The sequence below is a fragment of the Eptatretus burgeri genome, chromosome 5 (genome assembly GCF_056783735.1).
Source record: "Eptatretus burgeri isolate ZD-2024b chromosome 5, Ebu_testis_v1, whole genome shotgun sequence".
Classification (NCBI taxonomy): Eukaryota; Metazoa; Chordata; class Myxini; order Myxiniformes; family Myxinidae; genus Eptatretus; species Eptatretus burgeri.
This window is the reverse complement of record NC_140965.1, coordinates 41,967,374-41,989,720: the sequence shown is the minus strand read 5'-3', so window position 1 is coordinate 41,989,720 and position 22,347 is coordinate 41,967,374. Positions and strand designations below refer to the sequence as shown.

The 22,347-nt window shown below is 44.0% G+C and overlaps 1 protein-coding gene and 1 long non-coding RNA gene across 11 annotated transcripts in view; one reads left to right on the top strand and one right to left on the bottom strand.

Moving 5' to 3' along the window:
* Nucleotides 1-22,347, bottom strand: part of LOC147026309 (formin-binding protein 1-like) — a 167,913-nt gene that overhangs the window by 38,133 nt on the left and 107,433 nt on the right. The gene's annotated exons all lie outside the window — the stretch shown is intronic.
* The window catches only part of LOC147026310 (uncharacterized), a 64,486-nt gene that overhangs the window by 11,370 nt on the left and 30,769 nt on the right, over nucleotides 1-22,347 (top strand). The gene's annotated exons all lie outside the window — the stretch shown is intronic.

The following is a 22,347-nucleotide window of genomic DNA, read 5'->3' as shown; positions in this document are numbered from 1 at the left end:
GAAACAAAACGTGTCCATATTAAAATAATCATAACATACCAACTTTTTACACCAGAATAGGTTCATCAGTAAATATTTTGGTATAGGCCTACCAGAAAGAAGGAAAGGTATGGTGTAGATGTTAAATTTGGTGTCGCATTCAAATAGCTAAATAATAATTCATTCAACGTCGCATTCAAATAGCCCAAGAAGAGGCTAAATATCTGAATGCCTTTTAAATACAGTGTGTGCATTCATCAGGGATTATGAGGTTTAGCCTGTAGTCTAAACTCTCCCAATGAACATAAACAGGTGATAGAGTGCCAGTATAATTATGAGCAATGGTGCATTTGCCGATGCAACGAGAATGTAACACACCCAGTTTATCAATGTTACTGAAAGCAACAAGGACATTATAAGTATATGGGTCACAGTAAAAAAAAAATCTCTATTATAATACCAAGCTTGCACACTAAAAACTCGGCTCGCAGTCACACGATCTCTATGAAATTGCTGTGGCACTTAGCGGACATGTCGACAATGTTTGGGAAGTCTTGGCGTTCCATAGTACCACTTGCATTTTGCACAATGCGTATTTTTGTCATTCCCTGTGTACGGTCTGTCGTCTACTACCAGCTATGTTGTACTGCTATCCCGTGCATGTGCACGGGTATCGCTTGTATGTATGTATGTATGTATGTATGTATGTATGTATATGTATATACATATATATATATATATATATATATATATATATATATATATATATTGACCATAAGAGAATACTTTGTTAGTTGTTATTTGCATGCGTTTTCCCATTCTTTTTGTTGACCACCATGATCTTACTATACTAAGGACAGAGTATGAAACTTTTCACCATCTGATGACAGATACTTATGTCTCGCCATATACAATGGACTCAGCAAAACGTTTGATACCTCGTGAAGGCTAATGGAAACGTGAGTACCAACCATTTTCTTGCATGTATAGTGGCTGTGCGTTGCTAATAATGCATTGTATTAAAAAACAAACAAACAAACAAGCATTATGTATCGTATCACCAAGCTTAATTTAGCTGTTAAGCATCCGGTAGTAAAAATATTGATCCTCGGTAGCATTATTCAGGAACAGATGGCCAATCTGCCTGAGCATTTCCTGGTTGCAAACTTTTATCGCTTTACCCTGCATTGCTGGTTATTGAATGGACAAATATTTTGCATGGTTGTTTACGCAATGTTTCCTGCACCCGTGGCGAGGTTGCAAATTGTTTAAAATGTGGTTTTCAAGTTATTTCCACTCAAACAGACAAACGTGTTCGAGAGTGTGCTGCACTTCTAGAAGACGATGACTTGCTGAGACGTCTCAGTGGCGGAGATATGGTTGCTCTTGAAGTAAAATACCATGCAAAGTGCTTAGCCTGTGTACGGTCTGTCGCCTATTATCATGCATCCATGATCCAAACGGAGCAAGAAGGTACCGATAATCTCGATAACATGCTCTGTAGCATAGCATTTGCAGAACTTGTGACATATATTGAGGAAACCTGTTTAGAGGATGCTACCATTGCTCCTGTATTTAAGCTAGCTGATCTATCAAACCTGTATTCCTACAGGCTGGACCAACTAGGAATCAAGCAGGAAAGCCGCATACAATGTACAAGGCTCAAGCAGCGAATTCTTGCCCATTTTCCTGACATGAGAGCAACTAAAAAGGGCAGAGACATTTTGCTAATGTTTAATGAGGACATTGGACATGCCTTAGTAAAGGTGTGTCAACAGGACAGTGACAGTGATGCAGTGCACCTTGCACAGGCGGCTGAGATAGTCCATGGACATCTGTTTGATAAATCCAAGCCATTTGATGGTTCATTTAGTGCAACATGTCAGGAGGAATCTGTGCCTAGTTCACTTATATCATTAGTCAACATGATACTGTAGGGTCCTAGCATTGAGGACCAGGCGTACCAACCTTCTAACCCAGCTGCACTAAGCTTGGCACAGCTTCTTAAGTTCAATGCAGTCAAGCATGCCTGAAAGCAAAAGGACAAACCCACTAATATGAGACAGTCTGGAACGGGAAACCCCATTGGCAATTTATATTGGGTTGAAACTACATGCAGAAACCAGGAAGAGAGAATTGGTGGAGAAGCTCTCCCAGCTTGGTATCATCACATATGATAGAGTTATTCAGATTTCTGCTGATATAGGAAATAGTGTGTGCCTACTCTACAGATTGGAACAGGTTGTATGTCCACCAAACCTGAAGCAGAACTTGTTTACTACATCCGCTGTTGACAATATCGATGTTAACCCGAGTTCTACAACAGCTAAAGACTCTTTCCATGGAACCGGCATCTCATTATTCCAGCACCCAAGACAACCTGATGACGGCACTGATCGTGGTTGAATCATTCTTGGTGGTGCAGCTGGCACGAAGAAACTCGATGCTTTGCCAAATTACTACACCAATGTACCACCTGTTGAGGCAAGCGTAAAGGGGTCACCAGTTCCAGAAATATGCCTTAAGTCTCTGGCCCGGGAGAAGACATCCGGTGACGATAGAGGGCTCGAGCATATAAGAGAGCACTGAGATCGCGCCAAAATTGTGGCTGCCATATTGAAATCCAAGATGGCCACCATTGACAAACTATTTTGCTCAATATCTCATTAAGTAATAAAGATATCAATACAGTTTTAAAAACTGTATTTATATCTTTACTACTTAATAAGATATTGAGCAAAATAGTTTATCAATGGTGGCCATCTTGGATTTCAAGATGGCAGCCACAATTTTCAAACATTTTATGTCACCATTGGCTGCCACGAGCCGTAAAATGTAGGTATAGGCGGTTCAACTGTCTCGCTGTCTGTACTAGTTAAGGAGATATTTAACAAAACAGGTCCACACTGGTGGCCATTTTGAAATCCAAGATGGCCACCATACGGGGTGCAATTTCCGGTGGCCCCTGGACTAAAAAAAACAACTTTGTATTGTATTACTCTAACCATGTGCCAAGTTTCATGCTTTTAAGGGAAAGTGCACAATTGATCAGCTAAGCCACCCCACTACAAGGGGAACCAAACAATTTTTTTTCTTCTGAAATCCATTCACAAAGTGTCCAAAAAAGCATGAGAGGGTGGATTTTCAATTTTGCCAATGATGTCACACTGTGAACACTCCTTGATCCAAATGCCAACTTTACATCGAGAAACAGTGTATTTCAACTTTGGATTCAGATACTGATTCCTTCAGTATCAATATTAGCAACTCTGAAGGTTCTCAGTATGTTGAAACTTGGTAGGATTTTGAAGAAACTATTGGTGACAAAATTAGTTAATGAAACGCTTTCGGGGAAATTGTGGAGTCATCTTGTTTCGAGCCTTGTGCGAGCGATTCAGACGAAGATGGTGTTAGTGAAGATGGAGGTGTTAGTAGTGAAGATGAAAACGCCAGTCACATGTTCACTTTATCCATTCAATTGACGATTTACAAGGGATTTTGTATTAATTGATCGATCAGTTATATTACTCGAGCATAAATGCACAACAGTCAACACAGCCCAGGCTCACTCGGACACCGTGGACAAAACGGGAAACAAATGCTTTGTCCCATCGTCACAGGCTAACCAGTGTCTTGTACGTTATGGAATCATCCCACTTAATATTGTTATGTTTGTGGGGTAGATGGAAGAACTTCATAGTAAAGGTAGGATTGTTTAGAGTAGCATGGTCCGTGGACGAGCAGGAGACATCTCAATGCAATTTAAGTAGGGAAACTGTCAACGTAAGTTTTTACACGCCCTTGCACAGGGGACGGTGCTGTGTCAACAGGATAGGGTTTAAGGATAATTTCTCCCAGTATGTGATTGCCCCCTGTGACTTTTTTCTTGTTTTTGTATTTACAAAACCAGCGATAAAAAGGAATCACATCCTTAAAGCAACAACAATCGAGGCGAAAGTTCCAAGCAGGCAAAAAACCCCGCCTCCAGGAATAACGAGCAAACCACGCCCTTGGGGTGGATGATGGATGGGCGTGAAGTGAGAAGGTTCGGGGGAGAGGAGAGTTGTGTGAGGTACGCAGAGATGGAGGTCTCGTTTTTTTGGCTTCTCCTAGACACAATGAAATATAGCAGCACGATTCTCATTGTTTGTGCTGTGTGAATTTGCCCATGTGCTGGAGCAAGACACTCGCCATTACTGTTCGGCTGAGTCGTGAAGCATACACTGATGAGCCAAAACATTATGACCACTGACAGGTGAATTGAATAGCATTGATTATTTTGTTGCAATGGCACCCATCAAGGGGTGGGCTATACAGTTAAGCCCACAATTATTCATACCCTTACCAAATTTGGAGTATTTTGAATCGTGTTATTTGAGGAATGAGTTTCTTCTGGCTGAAGTTGCATAAGAATGTGACAAACAGCTGAAAGAATCACTGCAAGAGACATTTCAAGAAATACATTGTTTTGGGTTAGGGTTATTCGTTGATAGATTTACAAAAAAATGTCATGTCCAGAATTATTCATACCCTTGCTTAGATCAGTTCAAAGTCACATTGAGTAATCAATGGAAAAGCCTCTGTTTGTGATTACATCCTCCAAACGGTTTTTATACTTGCTCACAAGGTTTTTGCATGTCTCTACAGGGATTTTGGCCCACTCCTTCACGAAGGTCTCCAGGTTTTTGAGGTTGGAAGGCTTCCTTGCCTTCACTCCGGTCTTGAGCTCCCTCCACAGATTCTCGATTGGGTTGAGGTCCGGACTTTGGCTTGGGCACTCTAGAACGTCTACATCATTGTCCCGGAACCATTTCTTGACTGACTTGGCGGTGTGTTTTGGATCGTTGTCCGGCTGATACGTCCAATGCTCCCCGAGGTGAAGTTTCCCTGTGGACTGTTTCATGTTTTCCTCAAGGATCTTGATGTACTGCTCCTTTTTCATGATGCCATCCACTTTAACGAGATTGCCAGGCCCACTGGCTGAGAAACATCCCCAAAGCATTATGCTCCCGCCTCCATGCTTGACGGTCGGGACTGTGTTGTTAAGGTTGTATGCTTCACCTTTCTTTCGCCAAATGAAAGCAACATCGCTGTGCCCGAAAAGCTCCATTTTCGTTTCATCCAACCACAGAACTGAGGACCAAAAGCTTGGATCTTTGTCCAGGTGAGCTTTTGGAAAGGCTAGCCGAGCCTTTCTGTGCCTGGGATGGAGGAGTGGAGTCTTTCTTGGTCGGCATCCATGGAGACCCCCCTTGTGCAACGTCCGCTGGAGTGTCTGCCTTGATATCTTGATCACAGACTCACCAAGGTTGTTCAGGAGAGCCTTAATAGTGATCCGTGGATTGTTGTTGGCCTCTCACCATACTTTTCTTGCCAGACGAGGCGACATCTTTGGCTTCTGACCACGTCCTTCAATGTTTTTTACAGTGTGGAACTCCTTGTACTTCCTAATTATGCTTTGTATGGTGGCAACTGGCACTCGGAACTGCTTCGAAATAGCTTTGTAGCCTTTCCCCTCCTTGTGAGCATTCACAATGCACAACCGAAGGTCCTCACTGACTTCTTTCTTCTTCGCCATGCTGAGAATGACCTGAGAATGATTGCATCAGCTCCCCTTAATTTATAGTCTCAAAGCAGAGCGTTGTTCTATAACATTCCTCACTGTACATTCAATAGACCACATTTGTAATGCATTGAGATTGTATGCACACATCTTGGAATAATTGCCTAACATTATAAAGAATCTTATGAATATCAAAAGCATGTGCATTATCACAAATATTGGCCTCAATTCTGAGACTTGGTATGGGGTATGAATAATTTTGGACAGGCATAAAAAAAGAAATCTTAACATTTCTATTGTTATACTAATAATGTTGAGCAAAAATATATGTGGATTTGTACATGCCAACTAAATGTCCTTGGGTGAAGTGAAAGTTCCACCACTCCAGCTTGTAGGTTTGAGATAAATGAAAAACTCTGATTTTTCATTGGGTATGAATAATTTTGGGCTTAACTGTATTAGGCAGCAAGTGAAGTCAGTTCTTGAAGTTGATGTGTTGGATGCAGGAGAAATGAGCAGGAGTAAAGACCTGAGCAACTTTGACAAGGGCCAAATTGTTATGGCCAGATGACTGGGTCAGAGCATCTCTGAAACTGCAAGACTTGTGGGGTGCTCCCGGTCAGCAGTGGTGAGTACTTACCGACAGTGGTCCAAGGAGAGACAAACCACAAACCAGCGACAGGGTGTTGGGCACCCAAGGCTCATCGACGCGCGAGGGCAACAACGGCTATCCCATCTGGTCCGAACCAACAGAAGGTCGACTGTGGCACAAGTCACAGAAAATGTTAATGGTGGTCACGGGAGGAATGTGTCACAATCCACAGTGCATCACACCCTGCTGCGTATGGGGCTGCGTAGCCGCAGACCGGTCAGAGTGCCCATGATGACCTATGTCCACCGTCGAAAGTGCCTACAATGGGCACGAGAGCGTCAGAACTGGACCTTGGAGCAGTGGAAGAAGGTCGCCTGGTCCGAAGAGTCCCGTTTTCTTTTAGATCACGTTGATGGCCGTGTACGTGTGTGCCGTTTACCTGTGGGAAGTGATGGCACCAGGATGCACTGTGGGAAGACGACAAGCCGGTGGAGGGAGTGTGATGCTCTGGGCAATGCTCTGCTGGGAAACCCTAGGTCCGGCCATTCATGTGGACGTCATTTTGACACGTGTCACCTACCTAAACATCGTTGCAGACCAGGTACACCCCTTCATGGCATTGGTATTCCCTGATGGCAGTGGCCTCTTTCAGCAGGATAATGCGCCCTGCTACACTGCACACATTGTTCGGGAATGGTTTGAGGAACATAAGGAAGTGTTTACGGTGTTGCCCTGGCCTCCAAATTCTCCAGATCTCAATCCGATTGAGCATCTGTGGGATGTGCTGGACCGACAAGTCCGATCCATGGCGGCTCCACCTCGCAACTTACAGGACTTGAAGGACCTGCTGCTAATGTTTTGGTGCCAGATACCACAGGACACCTTCAGGGGTCTTGCAGAGTCCATACCTCGGCAGGTCGGCGCTGTTTTGGCGGCACACGGAGAACCAACAACATATTAGGCAGGTGGTCATAATGCTTTGGCTCATCAGTGTATTCGTTTCTGAGGAGGGAAGAAGAGCTTGCCTCATGGCCTTATCACAGGGCCTCAGAAATCGTCTCGTCATATGGTCGAGGAGGAAGAGAAGCACTCTACCGAGTGGCATTCTAGTTCATCACTGTTGTGCCTCGTTACAATATTCCTTTTGTTCATTACATTTTCGGTTAAATCTGAAAACTTATTGTGGATGGATGGGTTAAGCTCATGGAAGAGTGATGTGACAGAGAAAGCAAGAAGGTCAATGAATGCAATGCACTGACAATGCGACAACGATACAATATGTGGATGCAACCAGAGGATTTAAGGAACAGGAGGAGAGAAGAAGAAGGAAAGGAACAAAGCAACCATTACGTAGATGGGGAGAAGTAATTAAGGTTCATGACAACATAAAAAAGAAAAATAACATATAGGGATGGATGATGACCGGAGTTGGTGGTATTCTGCCAATGTAAGGACGTAAAAGGAAAGATGGGAATTTAAAATACTAATGAAAGAGGTTCCACAAGTGGGGTAACAGATAAACAAAGGTGAGGAACATGGGTGTTAAGAAAGAAAAAAAAGAAAGGAAAAAAGTAACAGGCACTCTCAGCACCTGCGACCTCATGAGGTAACCCAATGATGTTGCGTTGCCGATTGCATGTGCTGGTGTCCATAGCGTTGTGTTCGAAGAATGTGGAGCAGGGTCTCCTGGACCTCATACCACTGGCAGGAAGTCTGCTCCAAACTCTCTGGGTCAAAATTTGAGTTACTTGCTGTTTTCTGGTTATCCTGGAGACATCAGGCTGTTGAAAAGCGATTCCTTCTCACAAGAGTGCCAACATAACGATCTTCATGAGGAGTTGTAACCATTGTGTGACATAAAAGGGGTCTTTCTGTGAATTATCTAAACTGACTGTACTTTGCCACTGCCCTAGAAATGACACTGCGATGAAAATTATACGAGGAAGCCACAGTAGTTTGAATCATCCCACCTCGGACCATCCAGATGACAAGTCAACTAATTTGGTTTAAATTACATTGAGTAATTCCTAAACCAAAATGGATCACGTGGGTGACCAATTTATAGTGGGTAATGACATGTACCAAGATTCTGTGAGTAAGATGTGATTTAAATGCATCTATCCAGGATCTCCCAGCTCAGGTAGCAATAATTGTAACTACATCTTGCATATAGAATTTCCTGATTGGGTTTGTTTCCTTAAAAACCATGGCTTGTATATACAACTAAGACATTTCTAAACTGTCAATCAATTGTTTATTTTACAAAGTTGAGAGTCGAGTTTAAAAGTCGAGAGTATTTTATAAGGAATATACCTTCATATAACCAGAGGCTATTTCAAAAGGTACTTAAAATGTTTATATAACTATCTCTCTGAATTATTTTAGCAATGAGGTGAAGTTTTTATAAAGTTTTATTCTGTATATGCTGAATTAGAGTATCTTTTTGAATTAGCGAATTCATGAAAGACAGACTCAAGTGACCAATGTAGGAAACCTCCAATCTAAAGAAGCCTAAAGAGATGAATAAACCTAAATTAAACCCATTTTTGGGGCAATAAATTATATGTTCATGTTGCAACTTAGCTAAGAGGCTATAACCGCAAATTACCACTCCTAAAGGACATGGGATATGAAAGGGCAGAGTGAGGGTGGGGAAAGCAGTTTTCAATGTGATTTCATCTTCAGTGGGGGTGTTCTAACCTCGACCAAAGGTACTTACCAAGTGTAATCAACTGCATTACATTGTGTTAAAAGATTGATTGAAAGCTTGAAGTTTTTTTTGAGAACTCTTGAAAATGAGAGTTTGAGATTGCAAACCAAGTGAAAAGCAAGTACCGGAACTCATTTTACAGAAGTGGAAGAAAATTAAAGAATAAAGAAAACCATGATGAATCATCCGAAGTACAGAATGAAAAGCATTTCCAAGAATGACAGTGGAAGAGAAGGAATGTCATGGATATCAGTGCAGTTCTTTGTTGGAAACTAGATTTATGATGGTAAGCTTTTCCTGAAAAGATTATTAACACCAAATGGAAAAGGTAATTCAAAGTGAAAAGCCAAAATACAAGGCAAGAGCTAAATGAGATCAAGAAACACTTCAAATAGGAAAGTGTTCCTGAAAACAACAAGAATATCCAGCTTTTGTCACTTTTATCGAAAATCTTCCATGTCACATGACGCACATCAAAGGCTGTCCATTTTGGTTCACGAGCGCCAGCCAGAGTGACCACTATATTCGTTATGTCTGTGTGTCTCTGTCTGTTGGGTAGTCGATCCAGTCGAAATTTTTTTTTTTTAATTTTGAAATTTGTTCTACCCTTATTATCAGTTTTTCCGTCGATATGTTTGTCTGTCTGTCTGTCTGTCTGTCTGTCTGTCTGTCTGTCTGTCTGTCTGTCTGTCTGTCTGTCTGTCTGTCTGTCTGTCTGTCTGTCTGTCTGTCTGTCTGTCTGGTCCAGTGCTCCGTTAATACAATAGCGATTTCAATGAAACTTGGTGGGTAGGTTCATACCATGACCTAGTTGTGTGCAAATTAGAACCGTTGCTATGGACACCAGTGTTGCCGAGCAACGGGACTTTGAAATTTTTGAAAAATCATAAAAAAAAATTTTTTTCGAAAATCAAAAATCAGGCCACGAGCGACTGTGGGCAGTACATTCAGCCATATTGTCAAAAATTTCCAGCCGAATCCTATGAAAACTGTCAGAGAAGATAGACTTTGAATGAACCCTGGTCGAAAACAATAAAAAACCAAGTTCGTTATATCTCAGAGACGATGAGTCAGATATACATGAAACTGGTATGGTAGGTTCATGGTATGTCCTAGTTATGTGTGAGAAAGAACCGTTGCTATGGACCCCTCCGTAGCCTGGCAACGGCCGAAAAACCTCTAAATGTGGGGGTATTTTAACGGAAAAACAATCTGCAGCATTAACCCTTGACGCTAGAATCATGAATTTTCTTGTGCTTAATCCTCAGGTCATTCCCCATTGAACGGGCCCATCGCGTCAGGTTCTATTGGGTAGTCGACTACCCATGTCCGCCTACCGGATTGTCTGTCTGTGTGTCTGTCTGTCCAGAGCATAACAACGGGGACTTTGATCCGGTCTTGATGAAACTTGGTTATGTGTTCGATATCAATGTCTAGTTGTGTTTTCCTGGATGAAGGCATGCTACGCCAATTGTGGGCGGAGCCACGCCCCAAAAAATAGCCATTTTTAGGGAGTAGTCGAATTAAAAAATCTATCTTCTAGGGAATCGACTGAATGGAATGGGTTCTTCGTTATTTGAATAGCAAAATTAATTATCTAAAACTTGTCATTGTCCGATTTTTCGTTTTCGTCCCAAGGTCAAGGTCACAAGGTCAAAAACTTAGAAAATTGCGAATTTTGACAAAAAAATCACACGACCACCCAAACTTTGAGAGCTCGGATGACAATATTTTTATGCATAATCTTGAGGTCATTCCTCACCTAAAGTCTTGAAACCATTTTGCTCTATCTCGAACACCTTGCCCGTGGCGCCCCCTTCAAGTTTGTTTTTACGCTGATTTCATCAAAGTATGGATAATCCGAGGAGTGCGAAATGCCATTTTATAGCCTATATGATGTTATATTGTTCCTGGAATGTTCCAGAGGAAGTTTTGCACCAAAGGTCATAATCCTTGACCTTTGACCTTTAAAGGCCACAAAGGTCAAATTTTCAAAGTTGTGGGAATCGAACCGGGTTTTCGAACTTCTTCGACGAACTAACTCCAATAAGCTATAGCACGTATCCTGTTTCCTTATTTTAATGTCCAAAACATTGTTTTGTGACCTTTAAAGGTTATGCAAAGGTTAAATTTTGAAAGTTGTTGAATGAAACCTGGTTTTCGACATTTTGCAGCGAATAACCTGTCACCCGTACCACATCATGTTGATCATTTTTATAACTTGGTCAAAAATGATCACATTGTCTCATCCTTAACTTCTGAAACAATCGACATCGTCAAATACCGCTTGTGAACCATTGGCGTCTTCAGACTTTTTTCTTATATCTTAAAGATAAACCAATCTTGTTGGAATACAAAAATGGCAGAGCAACAGGGCAAGTAGACTTCATACATTTGCTGGATTCTACAGAAAACAGACATCTGCACAACAAACAGATCAAATGGAAAAAGGAAATTCTTACAGGAAATGCATGCATACATGCTAAAATAAGCCAAGGCACTTCCTCAGGTCATAATTATGAAAACTGTTTGACTCAGCCAACAATAGGAAAATGCAAAATGAGGAAACCTGGCAAGTGGCAAAAAGGCATTTCAATGGGAGCGAGAAATAGAAATGAGTTGACTTGTGAGCATGCATACAGTATGCGACCACAAGCCACAACACTGCTCTGCAAGCCTTGACTACAAGCATGTCACTGCAAGCATGAAAGAAAACCAGAAAACCGAAAAATATTGGACAAGGTAACACAAAAAATGGACAAACTAGAGCAACCTGCAATTGCCGCCCTTTGTATTGTGCTGTAAAAACGTAGTACTACATGTTTATGTTTGCCTTCCCTTCCATTTTTCTTCCTCTTCTTACTCCTCTCTCTCCGACTACAACTCCTCCTCCTCCTGCTCCTTGTACACTGCACTTCTCCTTCTCCTTCGTATGCAGCACAAGGCTGCGAGTAGCACAAGTAAAGGCCCCCATCCATCATTAGCTGAGAGCACGACTGTGCCGCTGATGCATTGCCCCTATTACCTGTACACTAGAACTCATTTTGCCAACCTCAGAAGGATGACAGGCTGAGTCAACCTAACCTGGTGTTAATTCAACAGACGATACAGGGGCACAAATCAGGACCCTAACATCCCAAGCCTAACTGCTAAGCGACCCTAACCGCTAAGCCAACACCAGGCTGACACTGCACTTCATGTGAATCATACAAAAGAGCTAATTCATAATTTTGTGCTTTTAAAAAAACTAATCACACAAAGTACAGTTACTAATCTCACATGAAAATCGACCCACCACGGGCAGCGCCCCCATGCAATTGCTCTTCTACTCACATAAAACAGCATCTGTTTTATGCATAATGGGTCAAATTGGATATTTACACATAACTACAGAAAACAAACCCTCACATAATTTCCTTACAAAGGCCCTTATGAAAAAATGAACAGAAACGAAGAAAACCGTATATTTCTCTTCAACAACAAAACACGTATAATTCTCATTTCCTATGCAGCCTATGGTGGTTGCATCATTGCTGGGAGAGGAAATCCGCCGCTGATGCAGTGTCCACTGCAGGTAAGAGCAGGAATTGGGAATTTGGCCATGGTGCCAGCGACAGCTCGCATACTCTTAGTGAAAGCAGATGGGACACCGAGTTTAAAATCCATCAGAGGGACAGCACACACATTAATGCCATGCCCTGCCTGTGAAACACCAGGATGACAATTTATAGTTTGGTCAGGATTCAAACCCAAGCTAGACAGCTCAGAGATGAGTGTACATACCCCTGGGCTATCCTGCCAACCCCAACATGCCCAGTAACAATATATATATATATATATATATATATATATATATATATATATATATATTTATATATATATATATATATATATATATATATATATATATATATATATATATATATATATATATATAGACACACACACATGCAATACAGTGCCTTCAGAAAGTATTCACACTCCTCAACTTTTGTTATATTTTGTTGTGTTAAAGCCTGAATTTAAAATGGATTGAATTTAAAATTTTGTCACCGATCTACACAAAATACCCGATGACAAAGCGAAAACATGTCTGAATTTTTTTTTACAAATGAATTAAAAATTTCAAAGCTGAATTGTCTTTCATCAATAAGTATTCAACCCCCTGAATCAATACTTCGAAGAAGCACCTTTGGCAGCGATTACAGCTTCGAGTCTTCTTGTGTATGCTTTGCACATCTGGATGTGGGGATTTTCTCCCATTCTTTCTTGCAGATTTGTTCAAGCTCTGTCAAGTTGGATGCGGAGTGTCAGTGAACAGCAATCTTCAAGTCTTTCCACAGATTCTCAATGGTATTCAAGTCTGGCCTTTGGCTGGGCCACTCAAGGACTTTCATGTCCATGTTCTGAAGCTATTCCAGTGTTGCTTTGACTGTATGCTTGGGGTCATTGTCCTGTTGGAATGTAAATCATCACCACATTTTTTCTTTTGCATTCTGAAGCAGGTTCTCCTCACGGATTTGCCTGTATATGGCGCCATACATTGTTCCCTCGATCCTTACAATTCTCCCAGTCCCTCCTGCTGAAAAGAATCCCCATAGCATGATGCTGCCACCATAGAACTTCGATAGGTAATGTGATTCTTTGGTTGAATTTAATATTCCTAAATGCAAACATCTTGACTGGTAATTAGAAGGGCAAAAATAATGTGCTCGCATAGCAGGCCTCACTTGTTGCTGGCAGGTCGTGCAGGAAGCACTGTGATGGGACTCGCTCTGTGCCCTACTGCCTCGTCAAGTTAGGGGGTTCAATTTGGTTACGTATACATATATACCAGCAAATATCACCCGTCGCTTCGCTGATGGTAATACTAAAGGGGGGAGGGAGAAAAAGTGGGGGAAGGAGGGAGAGATGGGTGGGGGAGAGAGAGCAGGGAGAGTAAAGAGGTGAATGGGAAAGGAGAAAGGAGGGAGGCGGAGCAATGAGGGGTGGGGGAAGCGAAGACAGTGTGAGGTGAGAGGTAGGGAAGGCAGACGTGTGGTGAAGCATTAATTATGATTCATACTGTTTCATCAAAATGATTCTGCATAGAATAACAGTGAAGATGGAAACAAAATAATGTCTGAAATCCATTTTCTAGTGGTCATACTATAAATACGGCCCGGAGACAAACTCCGTCCGGAAGCAAACTCCCGTCTCGACAATCCCAAAGACAAACTCCTTATTCCAGACATAAATACTACCCGGACGCGTCCGGAGCCAAACACCGGTGTGTGGAGAAAAACACCACCCGGACGCATACAGAGGCAAGATGGCTGGAGACAAACTCCCATCTGGATATGAAAACCGTCCGTTCACGTCCTGAGACAAACACCATCCAGACGTAACCGCTATCCGAATATATCCAGAGACAGAGTTAGAGACAGACAGACAGAGAGTGGAGGGAAGAGGGAGAGAGGAAATGTGGGGGAGGAGGGTGCTGCTCTGTATTGGGAGGGGGTAGAGCAAGGGTGGGACAAGGAAGGAGAGAGAGAGGGAGAGAGGGAGAGAGGGAGAGAGGGAGGGAGGGAGAAAGGGAGAGAGGGAGAGAGGGAGAGAGGGAGAGAGGGATGGGGGTCAGGAAGCGATCAGAAATAATATGTTATGCTTCATGAAAAATAACACACACACACACACACACACACACACACACACACACACACACACACACACACACACACACACACACACACACACACACACACACACACACACACACACACACACACACACACACACACACACACACACACACACTCGGGAAATCGGCAAGTTGGATTTGGTGTGATCACAGAAAAACAACGTTAAATACATGAAGACGTTTAAGGGATATGTTCACAAACATTATTCTTCAAAAACAGAGCTGCGTGTGACGGGTGGAAACAAAATTTGGCTCGGTAATTTGGAAAACACTTTAATATGGCAAACGGCTCAGAAATCGGGTGTTATTTCAAAACAACTCGCTCAGGGTGACGGAGCAGGAATCACTCGCTCAGGGTGATGGAGCAGGAACCACTCGATCAGGGTGATGGAGCAGGAACCACTCGATCAGGGTGACCTCTGCCTCTGCTCTAAGTGCAGTACACCGAGGGATGGGCTTGGATGAACGCAATGCATGAATTCCCCTGTAAGCTGGACGAGAATCCCTTCATCACAGCTGATGCTCTACCCCCTCACAGATTCCTCGCACATAGTGCTCCTTGTCCACCCTTAGCGCATGTGCAGTTTTACGCCTCAGCTCCCTGAACAGCTCAGCTCTGCCATTCAGTCTGGCCCTGCTACTCTGGTCAATGGTATCCAGTGTCCCTTGAGAGACAAATTTCTTCTATGTCCTCCGGTGAGTTCCGAGACATCCACCGGCAACATCAAGGACAGTGGTCTTGAAGGTACTCCACAACTCTTCAGGACCTCCCAAAGCACCCAGACCCCCCAAATCTCCACTCAGCTTGTTCGCAAACTCCTCAGCTACCCTCTCATCCTTGAGCTTGCCAACATCCAGCCTCGGCTGGGATGGTACCATTATCCTAGATTTAAGGTGCAACTTCAGAGTTGCTACAACAAGCCGATGGGTCAGTATTGAGGAACTGAGCACTCCGGTAGACCCTGTTCTGGATCATCCTCCAGCGACAATCAACGAGGACATGGTCAATCTCCTTTGCCACACTGCCAGCGTTGGAATACCAAGTCCAGTGATGAGCATGTGGGCGCTGAAACCATGAACCGGCCACCCTAAGTCCATGACTTCTTGCAAAGTCAAGGAACTTCGTGCTATTACGGTTCATAGTTCCTGGCCCATGGGGACCAACACACGTCTCATAACCATCCCTATCAGATCCAGTCGATGCATTGAAATCCCCCAAGACGAGAAGTGTATCTCGTCTGAGGCACTGATCAACCACAGACTCGAGTGTGGCGTAAAATGCATCCTTAACGGTGAGATCACTCGCCTCAGTCGGAGAATAAACAGAGACCAGGGAGATGACACCTCAGGAGTGACGAATCCTTCGTCTCATAATACGCTCATTGACCGGTGTTACCTCAATTATGATTGGAGTCAGCTTATTGGACACAGCCACAGCAATTCCGAGGGAATGGTAACCAACAGAGCGACCAGACCAATAGTAGGTGTAACCACCCACCATGATCTCGCCGCAATCTGGTCTCTGAACCTCAGAGTGCTGCAATCCCGATGTCCAAACGCTTGAGCTCAGATGATAACAGAGACAGGTGATCATCCTCTCTTAGGGATAGGACATTCCAGGCACCCACCCGAAGGGACGCCTCAGGTTAACCCAAGGAGACCGCCATCTGGTGGACGACACCTCAGCACCACTCTGAAACACTCTCCCGCAATCTGACCCGGAATGTTACCCCGTGGTTTCCCTCCTATCATCAAAGATTGGGGGTCCCAAAGGCTTTGCCCCAATCCCGTCATCCGGTGAGCTGCCCTGCGAAGGGAAGCTGCACACGAGGTACTCCCACGGAGTGGGTTTTCAGATTTCTTTGCATTTTTGTGTTTTGCGGAATGAAGGGTTTTACGGTGGCCAGAGTACAAATCCTGCTACCAACCTCTGAAAAAGAAGTAACCCAACTGCAGGAGGACGTCCGCAGACACAGTTGGGCACTAGATATGTATGGCCGTTGGCTCACAAGGAGCTCCTCCGCCCTTTGACAGGTTTTGTTTTTAATCTTGCTGGGTGTCCAAATCCAAACACCCTCGTCACCAAAAAACCTGGTGGGGGAGATGGTTTCGTCGCCGACAAACCCGACCATGGGAGAGGTTAGTTACAGGTTTGCATGATACCTGCAGCAAGTCACAGATCTAATCAGGCCTGACCTGACCTGACCTTACCGGATCAGGGTGAGAGAGCAGGAACCACTCGATCAGGGTGACGGAGCAGGAACCACTCGATCAGGGTGACTGAGCAGGAACCACTCGATCAGGGTGACTGAGCAGGAACCACTCGATCAGGGTGACACAGCAGGAACCACTCGATCAGGATGATGGAGCAGGAACCACTCGATCAGTGTGACGGAGCTGGAACCACTCTATCAGGGTGACGGAGCAGGAACCACTCGATCAGGGTGACGGAGCAGGAACCACTCGATCAGGGAGACGGAGCACGAACCACTCGCTCAGAGCAACGGGGCACGAACCACTCCCTCAGGGCAACGGGGCACGAACCACTCACTCAGGGCCACGGGGCACGAACCACTGGCTCAGGGTGATGGGGCACGAACCACTCCCTCAGGGCAATGGGGCACGAACCACTCACTCAGGGCAAAGGGGCACGAACCACTCGCTCAGGGCGAGGGGCACGAACCACTCGCTCAGGGCGACGAAGCACGAACCTCTCGCTCAAGGCGACGGAGCACGAACCACTCGCTAAGGGTGACGGGGCACGAACCACTCGCTCAGAGCAATGGGACATGAACCACTCCCTCAGGGCAACGGGGCACGAACCACTCCCTCAGGGCAACGGGGCACGAACCACTCCCTCAGGGCAACGGGGCACGAACCACTCCCTCAGGGCAACGGGGCACGAACCACTCGCTCAGGGCGACGGAGCACGAACCACTTACTCAGGGCGACGGAGCACGAACCACTCGCTAAGGACGACAGAGCACGAACCACTCGCTTAGTGTGACGGAGCACAAACCACTCGCTAAGGACGACAGAGCATGAACCACTCACTCAGGACGATGGGGCACGAACCACTCGCTCAGGGAGACAAGCACAAATCACTCACTCAGGACGACAGAGCACGAACCACTCACTCTGAATGACTTGGCGCTGCAAAAGCGTCCGCAGTGAGTGAACGATTCGCTCAGAATGACATAGCGTGGTACCGCTATTGATTGAAGGGTGATTGACAAGTGGCTTAAGCACTCAAACAAGCACTCCAATTACATGGTTGATAAGGAACGGTGAGCCAGGCTGTCGCTGCATTCCATAAAGGATCCCTTTAACTTTAAAGCCTGTCTTCACAGCGCATGCAGCAATTAATGAAATAAAATGAATTAATGAAATAAAATGACTATCCAAAAAAGAGTTGCTGCTTAATGCAGAACTACCATGGAGAAATCTCAGAGTTCAATCACCCATGAAATAAACATTGAATGCAAAAAAATCTCCCATTTTTCCAGCTCGTCTGTGGATGTTACACGTGGTGCATCAGTTTGGGGTCCGCGCAAATGTTATAACTTTTTTTAAAACATCCGTTTATTACCAAATTTGTGTTGATTCTCTGGAGAGCACCTCACAAAACCTGCGAAAATATCGACACAGGATTGGCAGATGCTATGGATAGGCAGTGCTTCTGAGGGACAGGGTGTGAGATCTCGCAGTGAATGCATTATATCATCTAGGTCAATGAAGCTGGTGAATTTTGGCACGTTCCTAAATATTTTGTTCACTCAATATAATTCTCCAAACAGTAGAAAAAGATAAGTTAAATGCTTTGGAATTTTCACATTTTCTTGTGTATGTATGGAGAAGGAGGGAAAATAGCCCTGCTTGCTTGAAGTAGAGGTAAATGGGCTTAGTTATAATGTTGTGGGCCAGGGTTCGGTGGCGAGCACGACCGCTAGAGGGAGCAGTAGAGTCGGCTCCACCAAACACACCGGAATTTAGGTCGTGACCCTCGGATAAGTCCGAAAGGCACGGGTCCCTTGCAGGACCAAGAATCGCCAATAATTTGACTGCGTGGGGTAGGGTTAATTGCCAAACTTCAATATACCTAATTACCCATGCGGCAAAGCTACCGGGGAATTCACACCCTCGACAGACCTCCAGCGGGACGAGCCTTTACCGTGCCTGAACCATGTGTAACCCGAACGGATGGTTACCAAGGCCTGTCGGTCCAAATGAACAATTTACTGCCTCGCTATTTCTCAGCAGGCACCGTGCTAAGCCAATAAAATAAATGACAGGGAATGAGCTGGGACATTCAACAATGGGGAAATTTATTACAATAAATTATTGAGGCGGAAAGCACGTAAGGGCAGAGTTATCCGAATATCAGGCAGGCAATACATAGTGAGCAAAAGCACTTAACAATTCTACGTAAGAGACGGGGCCCACTCACAGACACACACCCAAAAGAAACGGTCCCCGTCAGGTCTTTATTGAAGGCTTTCAGCTCGAGGCCAGAGCCTGTGCTTGGACCTGTCCGCCTCGTGCGGTCTTCGACGATCTGGCTCAGTAGCGGGACTCAAACCCGCAGCTTTCACGTGGCGTCAAGGACGAAGGCACCAGGAGTGGAGCGGCAGACGCCAGCACGATCCGGACGGCAAAAACAAGCGAGGAGGCGGCGAGGCAGGCTAAGCAAGTGATTCTCCTCAGGCTCCGACCAACAACCAGGCTCCGACGCCAACACGAACATGAACACTCTGCCAAAGGGAGCCTGGTCTTTTTATCCGCTTCCTGAGTGGGGCAGAGCCTCAGTGTCGGACGCTCTGTGCGCGCTTGGTTGGACAGGGATCAGGTGTGTTGACACGCTGTTCGCTCCTGATTGGACAGGGATCAGGTGTGTTGACGCGCTGTGAAAACTCCAACTGAACAGCAAGGGGAGCCTGGTAAAGCGCTCGTTCAGTGGAGGAGTTGTGAATGGGGATGGCAGGGTGGTTGGTTTGTCAGATCTAAGGATTTAAAGACCTGACTATAAAACAACTTCGCAGCGCACGTACACTTAATTACCCATTAAACAAGGGACGGGACCCTAACTAGAAACACATACTCATTGATATAACTGATCTATAAGGACTCTGGCTGTTGTGTGCGATGGGTTCCAGATTCGTAACAATAAGACTTGTTATTTCTTTAAATTGTCAGATTTCACAACAGATTTCGACACATATTTAGTCCGGATGATATCTGATCCTCAAACCGAAATAATATTTTGATGATCTACTTCAATTATTCCATGAGAGTAGATTGTTGAAAATTGTATCATATAATGCATGAGATCGCTCCAAGCTCCTAATTTGAAAACGATAGTATTACAAAAGCGATGTATACAGCGATTTGAAGCTATGAGCGGCCTGTTCCAAGTCAAAAGCATGGTTGAGCAGGCCAAAAAACATGGCAGCTTCAGACCCCAGAGAGGTTACCCAGGAAACGCTTTCAGACCTCAGAGAGCGAAGTAGCCAAGGATCGCCTGATGAAGGGTGTAATGAAATAAGGCCGTTAATTACCTTCAAAGGGGGTGTTCTAATTAACCAGAACACCCAATTTTTTTCACTTTTGCACTTCCATGGAGTTTTCTTCGAATGCAAGCAAAGTTTCAGGCTGCAAGGTTTTATGGTTTCGGAGTTATGGAGGAGACACCGCGCGCGCGCGCGCGCACACGCACACACGCACACACACACACACACACACACACACACACACACACACACACACACACACACACACTAGTTTAGATTAAAACAGCTATTTATTCATTAATAAGCACAACTTTACCTTTACAACTCTTATTTTCGGAAAAATGCTGCTTTTTGACATCCTTCAGAAACTTATCTTCTGGGTGAAGTAGAGAGCTGAAATCTTGTGTGCCGATGGACATCAAAGTGGATACACCGGGAAAAATCAGAGAACCATCGGAAAAATCCAGAAATTAAAATAAATAAATGATAAAAAGATGAAAAAAATGCAGGTAAGCAACCCGAGACAATGGGGAAGCATGGTAATTTTATTTGCTGACGGATATCGAAGCCAATAAACCGGAGAAATCACAGAACTGTCCGAAAACATCCGTAAATGAAAATATAAGTAGATGAAAATAAATAAGTGAAAAATCAAATGCAGCTCAGTGACCCGAGACAATGCGGAAGCACGGTTCGTTATTACTTACAATGTGTAAGCATACCCTGCTTGTCAAATATATAAAGCGCTTTCCAACCACTGATTCACAGACTGACTGACATTAAAGATCGGTACCTTCCGGGTGACATGGAAAGCTGAAATTTTGCGTGCCGATGGACATCGAAGCCAATACATCAAGAAAAATCACAGAACTGTCAGAAAGCATTCATAAATGAAAATATAAATAAATTAAAATAAATATATGAAAAAAAGTAAAAGAAAAAAAAATGCAGGCGAGCGAACCGAGACAATGTGGAAGCATGGTAATTTTTCATGCCGAGGGACATCGAAGCCTATCCACCAGGAAAAAAAATCACAAAACTATTGGAAAGCCATAAAAAAAAATTTAATTTTTTTTTCCATCAATTTTTAAAAATGGAAAAATAAATGGAAAAAAATGCAGGTGAGCGACTCGAGACAATGGGGAAGCAAGGTTCATTATTGCTTACAGTGTGTAAGCATACCCCGCTTTATGAAAATGCATATAAAATAGTAAGGTACCCGTGCTATGCATGGGAAGGGGGCTGCACAGCTGGTCCGTGAAGGACTTTGGGAAAAAAAAAAAACTTCCTGCAGCTGACCGCAACAGAAGTAAGGTGGATAATATTTCATTTATGTCACAATGGTGAAACTGCAAATGCCGAATCTGTGAATGTCACGGGTGGAAACCCTCACATAATTTCCTCATGTTGCTTTAAACTCAATCTCTATATTTTCATTCCAATTACAAATAAATACTATACCATGAATATAGCAATACAAACACTCGTGAGGTAAACAAATATCGACATAGTTCTCATGTGGCACCCAATACAAACAAATCTACTGGGAAAAAAGGATGGACATGCAACACTTCAGAGGGATCAAAAATTAACATCATAATTGTATTGAGAATTTTATGTAACCTCTCACCCACCTAAAGGCCCTGTCACACCTTGACGATTTAGCCAGCGTGTGCAGACTTATGAAAAATTTGTCTAAAACGCTGGCACACGTCGAATACGTTATGGGTACGTTTTGTATACGTTAAGAGCATGCTGAAAAACACTTCCATACGTCGTAGTACGCTGGCTTTCATCGTTATACTTTGCGGTTGTCCTCAAATTTTAGCATGCTTGAAATTTTAAGACGTATGCCAGCGTATGACTCACACGTTCCGCTACGCTGGCCATAAGTTGTAGGCACGTTATGCGATCGTTGACACACGTCGACACACGTTACTTGTAAGTTACTCATAAGTCGAAACACATCGAGGTAATGATTAGCGTACCCGAAACTCATTTATAACCTATGAGTAACGTGTTGTAGGGACGTTACACGATCGTTGATACACGTCGAGGCATTTTATGTGATCGGTGACACACGTCGAGGCACGTTACTTGATAGTTACTCACAAGTCAAAACACGTCAAGATAATGCTTAGCTTACCCAAAACTTATTTCTAACCTATGAGTAACGTGCTTTGAACCTATGTGTAACGTACCTCCAACGCATATTGACGTATGTAGATGTATTTGATTGACGTCTTCCGGACGACCACAGAACTTACTGAACGTGTTTCTAATTTACAGCTACCGTATAATGGCGTATTGCCAGCG